The 17,756-nt window shown below is 39.6% G+C and overlaps 1 protein-coding gene across 2 annotated transcripts in view; it reads right to left on the reverse strand.

Moving 5' to 3' along the window:
• KCNIP4 (potassium voltage-gated channel interacting protein 4) overlaps window positions 1-17,756 on the reverse strand; it is a 574,348-nt gene that overhangs the window by 95,649 nt on the left and 460,943 nt on the right. The gene's annotated exons all lie outside the window — the stretch shown is intronic.

Below are 17,756 nucleotides of genomic sequence, written 5' to 3' on the forward strand. Positions count from 1 at the left end.
CATAAAGGCATGTTTAGTGCAATATACTTTGAGAGGACATCACAGGTCTACCTTATGAATTTTAGTTACCCTAGTACTTAGAAGAATGAGAAGAAAACACTAAAAGGCTTTAATGTCTATTTTTCACATTCTAAATGAAAGGGATTATGCAGAACATTTCTCATTATCTTCTCATTTATACCAATATTAATGTCCTGAATCTTCAAATTAAAATTTGATACCCTGAAAGGCTTAACTATCTGCTCATGGTGAGAAATGGCAGTTGAAAGGTTTGAGCCCAGAAGAGCACATGGGCCATACCAGACTTGGGAGTCAGAAGGGCAGCCATGTTTATCTGCTCAGACCTGTAGACAACCTTCTCCTCAGAAAGCTCTGCTTCTTGGAAGTCTGACAGAAAACTCTGCTAGGGCATAGGAAATAACATTTTCACTGTTCTTATACCTTGAATCTAAAGTACATGAGTAATACTTTGCACTTAAGGAAGAGCTTTATCTGACTCTTTCAAGAGCTGTACAAAACCAGTTATTACCCACCTTCCTTCATGATTGGAAGGGAAGATCTTAATCCCTAATTTGCTGATGGGGAAACAGAATCTTCCAGGGATGAAGTGATTTGCTGAAGGTCACACAATCAGTCTATAAAAGCCTCAAGAATAACTCTGAGGGCTTGTGACAAAAGAGAAATTGCCTTGTACAATTAGCAGCTTATTTTTCTACCCTAATCACCTGATTCCACTCTTTTCCGGGCATGTACAAAACTCCCAGCTTCTCCCTCTCCACCATAAGTGGGATTTAGAGCTTTTAGTGTACATGTTCTTTGTCAAAAATGTAGATCTCTATAATTTCACCCTCATGGGTGGGGATGCCCCATCAAAGAATTCTCCTCTCCTGCTGGTTCCTTTGGCTATTACATCAAATCTTTCGTAGAAGTCAGGAGGAAAGACTAGTGCTACTTTTGGTAAAATATGTAAGATGTCTGGATTGCAGGCATAATATTGAGGGTGGGATTAACTGTGCTTGAAAGTTACTTCAGACTGAATTTAGCCATTTTAACCCATAGCGGGTTCTCTTTCCTCACAAACACCACTGTGATGGACATCATGCAATGTGACTCCCTACAAATCATGCCCTTTTTAATCCCTTTGCCTTGAGTTTTGGGATGTGCAAGGGTGATGGGAGATGTTAGGTCCATGATCATGTTACTTTAAATAAGACTGATTTAGTAGAGTAGAGAGACTCTCTCTTACTGGCTTTGAAGAAGTTAGCTTTCATGTTATGAAAAAGTCTCTGGTAGGGCCATTGGTAAGGGACTACAGACAGCTGCTAGGACAGTGGTCCCTAACCTTTTCGGCATCAGGGATTGGTTTCATAGAAGACGATTTTTCCACAGACCAGGGTCGGTGGGGGCTGGGGGGATGGTTTCAGGATGATTCTTGAAAGAGGTGAGTAACCTAGATCCCTTGCATGTGAAGTTCATAGTAAGGTTTGAGCTCCTATGGGGAAAATCTCAGGCAGTAATGTGAGTGAGTGATGGGAAGTAGCTGTAAATACAGATGAAACTTCACTCACCTGCCCACAACTCATCTCTGACTGTTTAGTCCAGATCCTAACAGGCCATGGACTGGTACCATTCCATGGCCCGGGGTCACAGACCCCTGCCCTAGGAGATGAGTGGTCCCAGGTTGACAGCTAGCACAAGAGTCAGGACCTCAGAAATATAATCACAAGGAAACAAACTCTGCCAACAACCATATGAGCTTAGATGAGGGCTCTTAAATCCAGAAAGAACTGTAGCTTTACCAGTAATTGAATTATAGCCTTATGAGGTCCCAAGCAGAGGACCTAATTAAGTCATTTTTGGACTCTTGACCTTCAAAACTGTGAGATAATGAATGTGCATTTCTTTAAGTCACTAAATGTGTGGTAATTTATTACACACAATGGAAAACTAATATAGACATCTTGTACTTTTAGATATAAAGAATACTAACACAACATTTTTAGGGAAGAATGACATTTACAAGTATTAAAGTGATACCTCAAAGATGTATTTGAATTTAAAGGATACTTTGACCTATTAAAATTCAAAATAGTGAGAGAAAAGGAGGCAGGGAAAGACTTGGGACAGGAAGTAGCCAGGTGTCCAAAAGATATTAAGTCTAACTGGTTGCAAATATCTTTTATCCTGTGCCTTGAAAAATGGGAAGAATATGCTGTAAATTATTAATTAATGAGAGGAAATGTCCAAAAGGCATAGCCATATGAAAAATTAATGCTCAGAATACCATTCATTATCATCTAGTGTTGACTGAAATTATGCTTGATTTTGAAAGAGAACAGCAAAGCAAGTTTATGAGTTATGTGTACAGATTCTTGTGTGACCTTCTAGGTCAGTTTTTTTCAAATGCAACTTTCTGTTAGCAGTCTATTAAAATGGGATTTTTTAAAAATTAAGACTTAAAAAAAAAGATTAGTAAGCATCAGCCAAGATTTAACTGAATCAGAGTCATCTGAGGTAAGACCACTTACACACACCATCCCACACACCAAAGGCTTAAGATTCCAATTAGTCAGTTTAACCATTAATATTTGTCATTATCGGGCTCATCACAAAGAGGTCAATTCAGTGTGTGATAGAAGCAACTTTATGGCTACAATCTTATACATCTTGTTCAGTGGTTCTCAAACTTGGCTGCACATTATAATTAACTGGAGAGCTTTATAAATTCTGATGCTCAAGCTTCTTCTGGGAGCAATTATATCAGAATCACCAAGCATAGTACCATGTATTTGTAGTTTTTAAAGTTCCCTAGATGATTGTAACATGAAACTGCTGAGGTATAGCTAGCACATTGAATCTTTCCACACACTTTTTAATATATAATTATGTAGCTCAAAACCCAAAACACTGGTGGGGGATATTTGGGTCAACCATGACTGCCCCACTTTGATGGAACATAAAACTGAAGTTGACTGTTTAGGGCCACACTATAATAATTCTTTTTTGCTGAACTTCATGTTTACTATCTTAATTTATTGAAAAAACCCTCCAAAACTTCAAAACAAGGCAAAGTTCATGTAATGAGTTACATTATCCTGATTTGTAGAAACAAGGACAGAGAGACCACGGATTTAAAGGGATCTCCCTAAACAAATAAGATATGGACCTGAGTCTGAGTGACACCAATGTTTCTGATGTTTAAACTGTACTTGTGATTCTCAATATGTGGTCCCCAGACCAGCAGCATCAGCATTGCTTTGGAACATATGAGAAAGGCAAATTCTCCACTCCAATCTCAGACCAACTGAATCATAATATTTCAAACTGAGGTCTAGCAATCTGTTTTAATAAATCCTTTATGTGATTCCTAGGCACCATAAAGACTGAGAAACACTGTACTGTATTCTTCATTTCTGTCCGTAGCCTACTTTTGAAGACCCAGTTTAGCATGCAGTAAGAGAAATTAAAATGTGGGGATAAGATATGGTGAGGGGCTAAGGAACTCTCTCTTACTATCTTCCTTTACTCCAATTTCCCATTTATATTAACAATATATTTTGGAGAAATGCTATCACATATACAGGACTGGGAGAAGATTGGGGGGCACTCAAGATGGTTACTTTCAGGGATGTTCAACTACTTTCATATACATGCAACTGTTTTAAGATGTTGATGAATAGTTTATCCTTTTAACCAAACTATAAGAGTTTTAAAGGTTTCATTAAAAGTGAGTATCTTGGGTCTTTATCCTACTATTCTACACACACTGAAGATAGGAGGCTGACCCCCTCAACACCAGGCTCCTCACCTGGACTGAGGATGGCAGGCACTGCATTGGCATCCTGGTGGTGAGAGCCTGATTCTAAGAAAGAATGTGTGAGAGCGAGGGGTAGAGATAGGGACAGACATGCAGAGAGAGGGAGACATCTGTCTCTAGGACCGACCAGGCAAAGCCCATTCCTCACCGTCTGATCCCAGCCTAGGCTGGCTCCAGAGGCCAAGGCTCTCATCACACTTGTTTGCACCATTGTCTTCAGGCTGGGTCCCTGCCCACCCCACCAGGAGTTCCTTGAGGACCCCTTTCCCTCATGAAATGTTCCTGTGGGCACGGAGTCTGGAAAGCACCGGTCTGGGAGTCTGGTGCCCCACAGGTGCTCAGAACATGTTTACCATCTTATGAGTGATGATAAGGTTGAAGACAGCATGGTATCAGGATAAGTTGAGATAATCTGCTGTGAAGGACAGTACACAAAGGTATCATTAGCTGCAGAAGGACTTGTGATAAGACTGTATATTTCTGCCTCCCAACTGTATTCTTCATTTCTGTCAGTAGCCTACTTTTGAAGACCCAGTTTAGCATGCAGTAAGAGAAATTAAAATGTGGGGATAAGATATGGTGAGGTGCTAAGGAACTCTCTCTTACTATCTTCCTTTATTCCAATTTCCCATTTATATTAACAATATATTTTGGAGAAATGCTATCAGATATACAGGACTGGGAGAAGATTGCTGAAGTACATATTGCTGAAGCAATACGTGAACTGTGAACTTCCAGATGTTCAAGCTGGTTTTAGAAAATGCAGAGGCACAGAGATCAAATTGCCAACATCTGCTGGATCATCAAAAAAGCAACAGATTTCCAGAAAAACATCTATTTCTGCTTTATTGCCAAAGGCTTTTATGTTGAAGCCTTTGACTGTGTGGATCACAATAAACTGTGGAATATTCTGAAAGAGATGGGAATACCAGACCACCTGACCTGCCTCTTGAGAAACCTATATGCAGGTCAGGAAGCAACAATTAGAACCGGACATGGAACAACAGGCTTGTTCCAAATAGGAAAAGGAGTATGTCAAGGCCTGCTCATTTAACTTATATGCAGAGTACATCATGAGAAATGCTGGGCTGGAAGAAGCACAAGCTGGAATCAAGATTGCCTGGAGAAATATCAATAACCTCAGATATGCAGATGACACCACTCTTATGGCAGAAAGTGAAGAGGAACTAAAAAGCCTCTTGATGAAAGTGAAAGAGGAGAGTGAAAAAGTTGGCTTAGGAGGCGGCCCTAAGATGGTGGAGGAATAGAAGGGGGAGACCACGTTGTCCCCACAAGTTCATCAAAAGAACATTTAAACGCTGAGTAAATTCCACAAAACAACTTCTGAATGCCAGCGGAGGACATCAGGCACCCAGAAAAGCAGCCCAATGTCTTCAAAAGGAGGTAGGAAAAAATACAAAAGACAAAAAAAGAGACAAAAGAGATAGGAATGGAGCTCCTTCCCGGGAAGGGAGTCTTAAAAAGAGAAGTTTCCAAACACCAAGAAATACTCTCACTGCCGAGTCTGTGGCGAGCCTGGGAAGCACAGAGGGCAACATAACAGGGAGGAAAAATAAATAAATAATTAAAACCCACAGATTACGAGCCCAGCGGTAACTCCCCCAGCGGAGAAGCAGCGCAGACGCCTGCACCCGCCCCCAGCAAGCGGGGGCTGGGCAGGGAGGCCCGGGCTGCATTGCTTAGAGTAAGGACCTGGCCTGAATGCCCCGAGGGCAATCTGAGTGAACTAACTCGGGCTAGCAAAACAGACTGTGGGATAGCTACCACGCGAAAAGCCCTAAGATACCGCCAGGCCTGTGCACAGAACAAGGACTGAACAGAACTAGCCGGCTGCAGACCATCCCCCTCTGGTGACAGGCAGCCATAGCCAGAAGGGGGCAATCACAGCCCCAGAGAGACATTATCTACCAAACTGCAAGCAGGCTTCTTTGCTAACTAAGACTTCTTGGGGTTCTGGACAGTCATCATTCACCTGAGAAGGTTAGCCGGTTGTACACCCAGAAAACCGATTAGCAGGGACGGTGGAGGTGATAAGTCACAGTGACCGCACTCACCAAACACCTCATCACCTGAGCTGCTTGGACCTGGGAAGGGCACAAAACACAGGCCCAACCGAGTCTGCGCCTCTGAGAACTACCCAAGTGCCTGAACCTGAGCGGCTTAGACCTGGGAGGTGCTTGCAGCCCAAGGCTGGCTTTGGACGGTTCCTGGCAGAGCGACCTAGAGCCTGAGCTGTGTGGGCAGGGAGGGCACACGCGCCAAGAGCAGGGGCAGGCCCAGTGTGGCTGAGACACTGTGAGCACACGGCAGTGTTATTTGTTTGCAGTGTCCTTCCTTCCCCACAGCGTGACTGAACAAGTGAGCCTTAAGAAGTGTCCACCACCGCCCTCTTTGTGTCAGGGCAGAAATCAGACACTGAAGAGACCAGCAAACAGAAGAAGCTAAAACAGAGGGAACCGCCTTGGAAGTGACAGGTGCAATAGATTAAAACCCTGTCGTTAGTACTGACTACATAGAAAGGGGCCTATAGATCTTGAGAAATATAAGCTGGAATTATCCGGAATGAACTATCCGGAATGAACTGACCCCACACTGCCCACAACAACACCAGAGAAAGTCCTAGATATATTTTTTACTATTTTATGATCATTCTTTTTTTTTTAGTTTTAAAAAAATTTTAAGTCGTCTATCACTCCTTTACTTTACTTTTCACTTTTATAACCTACTATTACTTTGCAAAAAAAAAAAAAAAAGACCGTATTTTTTAAAGCAAACTTCATATATATATATTTAATAATTTTTGTGACTTTGTTTTTTTTCTTCTTTTCTTTAATATTATATTTTTGAAATTCCAAACTCTACTCTAGATTTTTAATCTTTGCTTTTTGGTATTTGTTATTAATTTTGTACCTTTAAGAACCCAATCTTCAGTACCCATTTTTACTTGGGGGCAAGATTACTGGCTTGACTGCTCTCTCCCTCTTTGGACTCTCCTTTTCTCCATCAGGTCACCTCTGTCTCCTCCCTACCTCCTCTCTTCTCTACCCAACTCTGTGAATCTCTGTGTGTTCCAGATGGTGGAGAACACTTAGGGAACTGATTACTGGCTGGATCAGTCTCTCTCCTTTTCATTCCCCCTTTTTATCCTCCTGGCCACCTCTATCTCCTTCCTCCCTCTTCTCTTCTCTGTATAACTCCGTGAACATCTCTGAGCAGTCCAGTTGAGTGCACATAAGGAAGTGATTACTGGCTAGCTTGCTCTCTCCTCTATTGATTCCACCTCATCTCATTCGGGTCACCTCTAACTCCTTCCTCCCTCTTCTCTTCTCCATGTAACTCTGTGAACCTCTCTGGGTGTCCCTCACTGTGGAGAAACTTTTCATCTTTAACCTAGATGTTTTATCAATGGTACTGTATAGAAGGAGAAGTCTTGAGACTACTGTAAAAATAAGACTGAAAACCAGAAGCAGGAGGCTTAAGTCCAAATCCTGAGAATACCAGAGAACTACTGACTCCAGGGAACATTAATTGACAGGAGCTCATCAAACGCCTCCATACCTACACTGAAACCAAGCACCACCCAAGGGCCAACAAGTTCCAGAGCAAGACATATCATGCAAATTCTCCAGCAACACAGGAACACAGCCCTGAGCTTCAATATACAGGCTGCCCAAAGTCACTCCAAAATCAATGACATCTCATAACTCATTACTGGACACTTCATTGCACTCCAGAGAGAAGAAATTCAGCTCCACCCATCAGAACACTGACACAAGCTTCCCTAACCAAGAAACCTTGACAAGCCACCTGTACAACCCCACCCACAGCAAGGAAACTCCACAATAAAGAGAACTCCACAAGCTGCCAGAATACAGAGAGGCCACTCCAAACTCAGCAATATAAACAAGATGAAAGACAGAGGAATACCCAGCAGGTAAAGGAACAGGATAAATGCCCACCAAACCAAACAAAAGAGGAAGAGATAGAGAATCTATCTGATAAAGAATTCCAAATAATGATAGTGAAAATGATCCAAAATCTTGAAATCAAAATGGAATCACAGATAAATAGCCTGGAGACAAGGATTGAGAAGATGCAAGAAAGGTTTAACAAGGACATAGAAGAAATAAAGAAAGAGTCAATGTATAATGAATAATGCAATAAATGAGATCAAAAACACTCTGGAGGCAACAAATAGTAGAATAACAGAGGCAGAAGATAGGATTAGTGAAGTAGAAGATAGAATGGTAGAAATAAATGAATCAGAGAGGAAAAAAGAAAAACGAATTAAAAGAAATGAGGACAATCTCAGAGACCTCCAGGACAGTGTTAAATGCCCCAACATTCGAATCATAGGAGTCCCAGAAGAAGAAGACAAAAAGAAAGACCATGAGAAAATCCTTGAGGAGATAATAGTTGAAAACTTCCCTAAAATGGGGAAGGAAATAATCACCCAAGTCCAAGAAATCCAGAGAGTCCCAAACAAGATAAACCCAAGGTGAAACACTGCAAGACACATATTAATCAAATTAACAAAAACAAATATTAAAAGCAGCAAGGGGAAAAACAACAAGTAACACACAAGGGGATTCCCATAAGGATAATAGCTGATCTTTCAATAGAAACTCTTCAGGCCAGGAAGGAATGGCAAGACATACTTAAAGTGATGAAAGAAAATAACCTACAGCCCAGATTACTGTACCCAGCAAGGATCTTATTCAAATATAAAGGAGAAATCAAAAGCTTTACAGATAAGCAAAAGCTGAGAGAATTCAGCACCACCAAACCAGCTCTCCATCAAATGCTAAAGGATATTCTCTAGACAGGAAACACAAAAACGGTGTATAAACTCGAACCCAAAACAATAAAGTAAATGGCAACAGGATCATACTTATCAATAATTACTTTAAACTTAAATGGGTTGAATGCCCCAACCAAAAGGCAAAGACTGGCTGAATCGATACAAAAACAAGACCCCTATATATGTTGTCTACAAGAGACCCACCTCAAAACAGGGGACACATGCAGACTGAAAGTGAAGGGCTGGAAAAAGATATTCCACACAAATAGAGACCAAAAGAAAGCAGGAGTAGCAATACTCATATCAGATAAAATAGACTTTAAAACAAAGGCTCTGAAAAGAGACAAAGAAGGCCACTACATAATGATCAAAGGGTCAATCCATGAAGAAGATATAACCATTATAAATATATACGCACTCAACATAGGAGCACCACAATATGTAAGACAAATACTAACAAGTATGAAAGGGGAAATTAACAATAACACAATAATAGTGGGAGACTTTAATACCCTACTCACACATATGAATAGATCAACTAAACAGAAAATTAGCAAGGAAACACAAACTTTAAATGATACAATAGACCTAATTGATATCTATGGGACATTTCACCACAAAACAATGAATTTCACCTTTTTCTCAAGCACACATGGAACCTTCTCCAGGATAGATCACATCCTGGGCCATAAAGCTAGCCTTCATAAATTCAAAAAAATTGAAATCACTCCAAGTATCTTTTCTGACCACAATGCAGTAAGATTAGATCTCAATTACAGGAGAAAAACTATTAAAAATTCCAACATATGGAGGCTGAACAACACGCTGCTGAATAACCAACAAATCACAGAAGAAATCAAAATATGCATAGAAACGAATGAAAATGAAAACACAACAACCCAAAACCTGTGGGACACTGTAAAAGCAGTGCTAAGGGGAAAGTTCATAGCAATACAGACATACCTCAAAACAAGAAAAAAGTCAAATAAATAACCTAACTCTACACCTAAAGCAACTAGAAAAGGAAGAAATGAAGAACCCCAGGGTTAGCAGAAGGAAAGAAATCTTAAAAATTAGGGCAGAAATAAATGCAAAAGAAACAAAAGAGACTATAGCAAAAATCAACAAAGCCAAAAGCTGGTTCTTTGAAAGGATAAATAAAATTGACAAACCACTAGTCAGACTCATCAAGAAACAAAGGGAGAAAAATCAAATCAATAAAATTAGAAATGAAAATGGAGAGATCACAACAGACAACACAGAAATACAAAGGATCACAAGAGACTACTATCAGCAATTATATGCCAATAAAATGGACAACGTGGAAGAAATGGAAAAATTCTTAGAAAAGTACAACTTTCCAAAACTGAACCAGGAAGAAATAGAAAATCTTAACAGACCTATCAAAAGCATGGAAATTGAAACTGTAATCAGAAATCTTCCAGCAAACAAAAGCCCAGGTCCAGACGGCTTTCACAGCTGAATTCTCCCAAAAATTTAGAGAAGAGCTATCACCTATCCTACTGAAACTCTTCCAGAAAATTGCAGAGGAAGGTAAACTCCCAAACTCATTCTATGAGGCCACCATCACCCTAATACCAAAACCTGACAAAGATGCCACAAAAAAAGAAAACTACAGACCAATATCACTGATGAACATAGATGCAAAAATCCTTAACAAAATTCTAGCAATCAGAATCCAACAACACATTAAAAAGATCATACACCATGACCAAGTGGGCTTTATCCCAAGGATGCAAGGATTCTTTAATATCTGCAAATCAATCAATGTAATATACCACATTAACAAATTGAAAAATAAAAGCCATATGATTATCTCAATAGATGCAGAGAAAGCCTTTGACAAAATTCAACATCCAGTTATGATAAAAACTCTCTAGGAAGCAGGAATAGAAGGAACATACCTCAACATAATAAAAGCTATATATGACAAACCCACAGCAAACATTATCCTCAATGGTGAAAAATTGAAAGCATTTCCCCTAAAGTCGGGAACAAGACAAGGGTGCCCACTTTCACCACTACTATTCAACATAGTTTTGGAAGTTTTGGCCACAGCAATCAGAGCAGAAAAAGAAATAAAAGAAATCCAAATTGGAAAAGAAGAAGTAAAACTCTCACTGTTTGCAGATGACATGATCCTCTACATAGAAAACCCTAAAGACTCCAGAAAATTACTAGAGCTAATCAATAAATATAGTAAAGTTGCAGGGTATAAAATCAACACACAGAAATCCCTTGCATTCCTATACACTAATAATGAGAAAATAGAAAGAGAAATTAAGGAAACAATTCCATTCACCACTGTGACAAAAAGAATAAAATACTTAGGAATATATCTACCTAAAGAAACTAAAGACCTATATATAGGAAACTATAAAACACTGGTGAAAGAAATCAAAGAGGACACTAATAGATGGAGAAATATACCATGTTCGTGGATCAGAAGAATCAATATAGTGAAAACGAGGATAATAACCAAAGCAATCTATAGATTCAATGCAATCCCTATCAAGCTACCAGAGGTATTTTTCACAGAGCTAGAACAAATAATTTCACAATTCGTACGGAAATACAAAAAAACCTCAAATAGCCAAAGCATCTTGAGAAAGAAGAATGGAACTGGAGGAATCAACCTGCCTGACTTCAGGCTCTACTACAAAGCCACAGTCATCAAGACAGTATAGTACTGGCACAAAGACAGAAATATAGATCAATGGAACAAAATAGAAAGCCCAGAGATAAATCCATGCACCTATGGACACCTTATCTTTGACAAAGCAGGCAAGAATATACAATCGATTAAAGACACTCTCTTTAACAAGTGGTGCTGGGAAAACTGGTCAACCACTTGTAAAAGAATGAAACTAGAACACTTTCTAACACCATACACAAAAATAAACTCAAAATGGATTAAAGATTTAAATGTAAGACCAGAAACTATAAAACTCCTAGAGGAGAACATAGGCAAAACACTCTCTGACATAAATCACAGCAGGATCCTCTATGACCCACCTCCCAGAATATTGGAAATAAAAGCCAAAATAAACAAATGGGACTTAATTAAACTTAAAAGCTTCTGCACAACAAAGGGAACTATAAGCAAGGTGAAAAGACAGCCTTCAGAATGGAAGAAAATAATAGCAAATGAAACAACTGACAAACAACTAATCTCAAATATATACAAGCAACTCCTGCAGCTCAATTCCAGAAAAATAAATGACCCAATCAAAAAACGGGCCAAAGAACTAAATAGACATTTCTCCAAAGAAGACATGCAGATGGCTAACAAACGTATGAAAAGATGCTCAACATCACTCATTATCAGAGAAATGCAAATCAAAACCACAATGAGGTACCCTTTCATGCCAGTCAGAATGGCTGCAATCCAAAAGTCTACAAGCAATAAATGCTGGAGAGTGTGTGGAGAAAAGGGAATCCTCTGACACTGTTGGTGGGAATGAAAACTAGTACAACCACTATGGAGAACAGTGTGGAGATTTCGTTAAAAAACTGGAGATAGAACTGCCCTATGACCCAACAATCCCACTGCTGGGCATACACACTGAGGAAACCAGAATAGAAAGAGACACATGTACCCCAATGTTCATCACAGCACTGTTTATAATAGCCAGGACATGGAAGCAACCTAGATATCCATCAGCAGATGAATGGATAAGAAAGCTGTGGTACATATACACAATGGAGTATTACTCAGCCATTAAAAAGAATACATTTGAATCAGTTCTAATGAGGTGGATGAAACTGAAACCTATTATACAGAGTGAAGTAAGCCAGAAAGAAAAACACCAATACAGTATACTAACGCATATATATGGAATTTAGAAAGATAGTAATGATAACCCTGTAAGCGAGACTGCAAAAGAGACACAGATGTATAGAACAGCCTTTTGGACTCTATGGGAGAGGGAGAGGGAGAGGATGGAATTACTTGGGAGAATGGCATTGAAACATGTATAATATCATATATGAAACAAATCGCCAGTCCAGGTTTGATGCATGATACTGGATGCTTGGGGCTGGTGCACTGAGACGACCCAGAGGGATGGTATGGGGAGGGAGGAGGGAGGGAGGTTCAGGATGGGGAAACACGTGTATAACCTGTGGCAGATTCATGTTGATGTATGGCAAAACCAATACAATATTGTAAAGTAACTAACCTCCAATTAAAATAAATAAATTCATATTAAACATATAAAAAGTTGGCTTAAAGCTCAACATTCAGAAAAATGAAGATCATAGCATCTGGTCCCATCACTTCATGGGAAATAGATGGGGAAACAGTGGGAACAGAGGCAGACTTTATTTTAGGGGACTCCAAAATAACTGCAGATGGGGATTGCAGCCATGAAATTACAAGACACTTACTCCTTGGAAGGAAAATTATGACCAACCCTACCTAGATAGCATATTCAAAAGCAGAGACATTACTTTGATGACAAAGATCCATCTAGTCAAGGCTATGGTTTTTCCAGTGGTCATGTATGGATGTGAGAATTGGACTGTGAAGAAAGCTGAGTGCTGAAGAATTGATGCTTTTGAACTGTGGTGTTGAAGAAGACTCTTGAGAGTCCCTTGGACTGCAAGGAGATCCAACCAGTCCATTCTAAAGGAGATCAATCCTGGGTGTTCTTTGGAAGGAATGATGCTGAAGCTGAAACTCCAATACTTTGGCCACCTCATGTGAAGAGCTGACTCATTGGAAAAGACTCTGATGCTGGGAGGGATTGGGGACAGGAGGAGAAGGGGACGACAGAGGATGAGATGGCTGGATGGCATCACCGACTCGATGGACGTGAGTTTGAGTGACTCTGGGAGTTGGTGATGGACAGGGAGGCCTGGCGTGCTGCAATTCATAGGGTCCTAAGAGTCAGACACAACTGAGTGACTGAACTGAACTGAACTCCACATTGGAGAAAGTTCTAATATAGAAGGAGTAGCTGATGGTTCAGGGGGGAGTTGTAAAAATTTCAGGAGCAAAGTCCCTGAGCAAGTTTTAATAAAAGGCATGAGATCCTGAACAGACTTTAGGGACTGAGTGCTGTTAGGATCATGTATGCAGAAGGGATGGCAGAGAATGCCTGGTCAAAGACAGGCAGATTAGGCTTGGAAAGCTCTGAGATGTCTAACCTGATTACATGCAACTTCTTCATGAATTATTGCAGGGGGCTCATTAGAATGCAGGAAGTTTGCTAGTGATTGTGGAGGAGTAATGTAGTAGTGTAGGTAGGATGACAGTAAAAGTTGGAAGAAATTCTTTCATAGTCCTTAAGATAAATAATTCAATATGATCATTTCATGACAAATAGATGGAGAAATAATGGAAACAGTAAGAAACTTTCTTTTCTTGGGCTCCAAAATCACTGCTGATGGTGACTGCAGCCATGAAATTAGAAGAGAGTTGCTCCTGGAAATAAAATCTATGACAAACTTAGACAGCCTATCAGAAAGCAGAGACATGCTTTGCTGACAAAGTTCTGTATAGTCAAAGCTATGGTTTTTCCAGTAGTCGTGTGCAGATGTGAGAGCTGGACCATAAAGAAAGCTGAGCACTGGAGAAATGATGCCTTCAGACTGTGGTATTGGAGAAGACTCTTGAGAGTCCCTTGGACTGCAAGGAGATCCAACCAGTCTATCCTAAAGGAAATCAATCCTAAATATTCATTGGAAGGACTGATTCTGAAGCTGAAGATCTAGTACTTTGGCCACCTGATGCAAAGAGACTCACTGGAAGACCCTGATGTTGGGAAAGACTGAAGTCAGGAGGAGAAAGGGATGACAGAAGAAGAGATGGTTGGATGGCATCACTGACTAAATGCACATGAATTTGAGCAAACTCTAGGAGATGGTGAAGGACAGGGAAGCTTAGTGTGCTGCAGTCCATGGGATGGCAAAGAGTCAGACACGACTGAGTGACTGGACAACAACCTAGTGTTGGACAACCTCTTGTATTGGGCTATGGGTTGTTGCAGGAATAGAACTTTGACTTATTTTCCTGTGTTATCACACAAGTAATACAGTTATCATCCCTCCACATGACATGCCAACATTTACAGGACTCAGTCATTTCCAGAGAAGCTTTGGGATTATTGGAATATCTGACATGGACATAAATGTTATACAATTAATTTATTTACTTATATCAATTTTAATAACTTTATTGGAATATAATTTACAAATCATACAATAAACTCCTTGAACATGAATATTCCAGTGATATTTAGTATTCACAAAAGTGTGGCCACCATCAACACAACTTAAGAATTCTTAAGACTGTTTTAATCATCCAAATGAGAAACCCTGAAGCCACACCCCTGCAAATGCACTTTCTGTTTATCTTTTCTCAGCATTTTACATAAATGCAATCATACTTCATATTGTTCTTTATGACTGGCTTCTTTGACTTAAAAAATATTTTAAAGGCTCATCCATGATGTATTTCATTTTTTATTATTATTGAAAAACTGTGATTGTATGAATGTAGCATATTTATTTATTCACTTTTCAGTTCACAAATATTTCTATTGTTTTTACTTATTGGCCAATTATGATTAATGCTACAGTGAACATCATATACAAGTTTTTTTGAGTATACATAAGTTTTTATATCTTTGGGAGTATATACTTAGGAGAGGAATTTCTGGATCATACGGTCACTCTTATTTAATTTCTGAGAACCTGCCATATTGTTTTAGAAAGCAGCTGTACCATTTTATACTCCAACCAGCGTTCTATCTGGCTTCCAACTTCTCCCTACTTGTTTTTATCTGTTTTATTGTAGAGATCCCAGTGCGTATGTAGTGGTATCTAATTGTGACTTTGATTTTCATTTTTTTGAAACTAATTATGTTCAACCCCTTTTCACGTGCTCATTGGCTATTTGTACATCTTCTTAAGAGAAAGGTCTATTCAACTCCTTTGCCCATTTTTAAATTGTGTTTCTGTTGTTTTTGGATTGAGTTGTAAGATTTCTTTATATAGTATGGATACATATTCATTATTATGTATACAATTTGCAAATATTTTCTCCCATACTATAGATTGTCTTTTCAAAAAAAGAATGAATATCTCAATTAGTGACATGGAAATGACTTTTTGATTTTAAGGACTTGAGATAGTTGGTGTTCAGGAACCCAAGGGTGGTTAATTTCCTTTCTCTGATGCTAAGCTAGTTCAGATTGCTGTCTTTCTGTAAAATAAGAGTGTGCTGCTTTAAGGCCTCTCTTGCTATATTTTAGACCACATTTGAGTTGTACTCTGACTATAAGAAAATGAATGAAAATTAAAGGGTCACTCTTCTTTTATTTATCAGAGACATTGATTAGTAATATTTTGAGCAAACTATGAAGCCCATTCATTTAAAGAAGTATATAAAATATGCTTTGGGCACATTCAGATCTTTTGGATATTTATCTCATGGGATGGAGTAAGGGAAAAGAAAGATAATGAAGAAAGAATAGAAAAAATAAAGACAGGAAGGAAGGGGAAGAAGTGAAAATAAGGAGACAAGAATTGACATGAAGAAGAGATAAAGGAACTAAAAGAAGAAGGAGAGATTGGAAGAATGAAGAAATAGAGAAAGGATCAGGAGATAGGAAAAGGGGATGAAAAGAGGTCAGGAAAAGAGACGGAAAGGGGAGCAAAGAAAAAAAGACAGGCAGGCAAAGAAAAAAATAAAAGCAATGAAAACAATGCAGACTTCAGAGCCTGGCCAATTTTTCATGAAGTGCCACTTGTAGAGGACAGACTGCAGAGATGCTGGCTCCGAAGGTTGATGGTGGCAGTAACCTTGATTCCAATTTGCAACAAATGGTATGAAAGGCAGCGGAACCCCAAATGGAGAGCCCTACACTGAAGGCAGTGAAGTGATAACACAGACGTAGTGGAGGAATGTAGGGATGCTGAGAGGTTAGTTCTCTGTTTGACAAAAATTTTGCATGTGATGCGTAATCCACAGTTGCAAAGAAAAAAAAGAAGAAAAAAGCTTATTTATCACAAGATCTCTCATCTGGAACAAGGAAGTTTGGATGTTCACAGGAATGCCTTTGAAGTTTTATTCTGTGATGAGCTTTAACTTAGCATTTACTTTCATCCAAGACTTGGTCGTTTTCACCTCTTCTCTTCCTGTCCTCAACCACTCAGTGGTTTGCTGATGTCAGTGGTCAGTGCAACTGACTCATAGCAACTTCTTCCTCTCTCTGGTGTGGCTTCCCTGCTGGCTCAGACGGTAAACCGTCTGTCTGCAATGCTGGAGACCTGGGTTTGTTCCCTGGGTTGAGAGGATCCACTGGAGAAGGAAATGGCACCCCACTCCAGTGCTCTTGCCTGGAAAATCCCATGGACAGAGGAGCCTGGTAGGCTACAGTCCATGAGGTCGCAAAGAGTCGGACACGAGTGAGCGACTTTGTTTTACTTCACTCTCTGGTGTAGCCTAGGCATAACTAATAATTCTTGAGCCTAATTTTCAAAGCCCCTTTCTCTTTATGCCTGTTTATTTGTGTGAGTCATCTTGATAGATTATATATTACAATGTATAAGCCCTGCTTGTGTGGGGTAAGCACCTAGTTCCATTGTATCGTCTTCCAAGGCCATTAGAAGAACTGCATTTCAGAGAAGCAATGGAAGGAAACATTTAGGAAGCACAGGCAAGGAGAGTGGTGAGGAGCAGAAATGGGATAGAGAAAGAACCCATGGATTCAGAGAGAATAATAGTGGAAAGTTGCATGCAATATGCATGTTGGATCCTTATAAAAATATTCTGAAAAGGCAACTAGTTTTACAAATTCTCTAGGTAAATTTTTGTGTGGATACCCTAGAAGAGGCAGAGTTTTTCATCTGCATGAGGTTGGACAGAGAGAGCATTGAGATGGACAGATTGAAAGAGGCTGGCATCATCAGAAATCTTTGGACACTGTAGATTCCTACAAACCATGGAATGGTGACTGTAAGGGAGAAGATATGAGGAGGAATCAAAGCAATTTCATCTAGTTCCCAAGGGGCACCTGTAGCATATGTAACTATGGTTTACATACATGTAAGAATGGAATACCTGTTGGGCTGTGTATGCCATTTAAT

This window comes from Oryx dammah, unplaced genomic scaffold (assembly GCF_014754425.2).
Source record: "Oryx dammah isolate SB20612 unplaced genomic scaffold, SCBI_Odam_1.1 HiC_scaffold_3, whole genome shotgun sequence".
NCBI lineage: Eukaryota > Metazoa > Chordata > Mammalia > Artiodactyla > Bovidae > Oryx > Oryx dammah.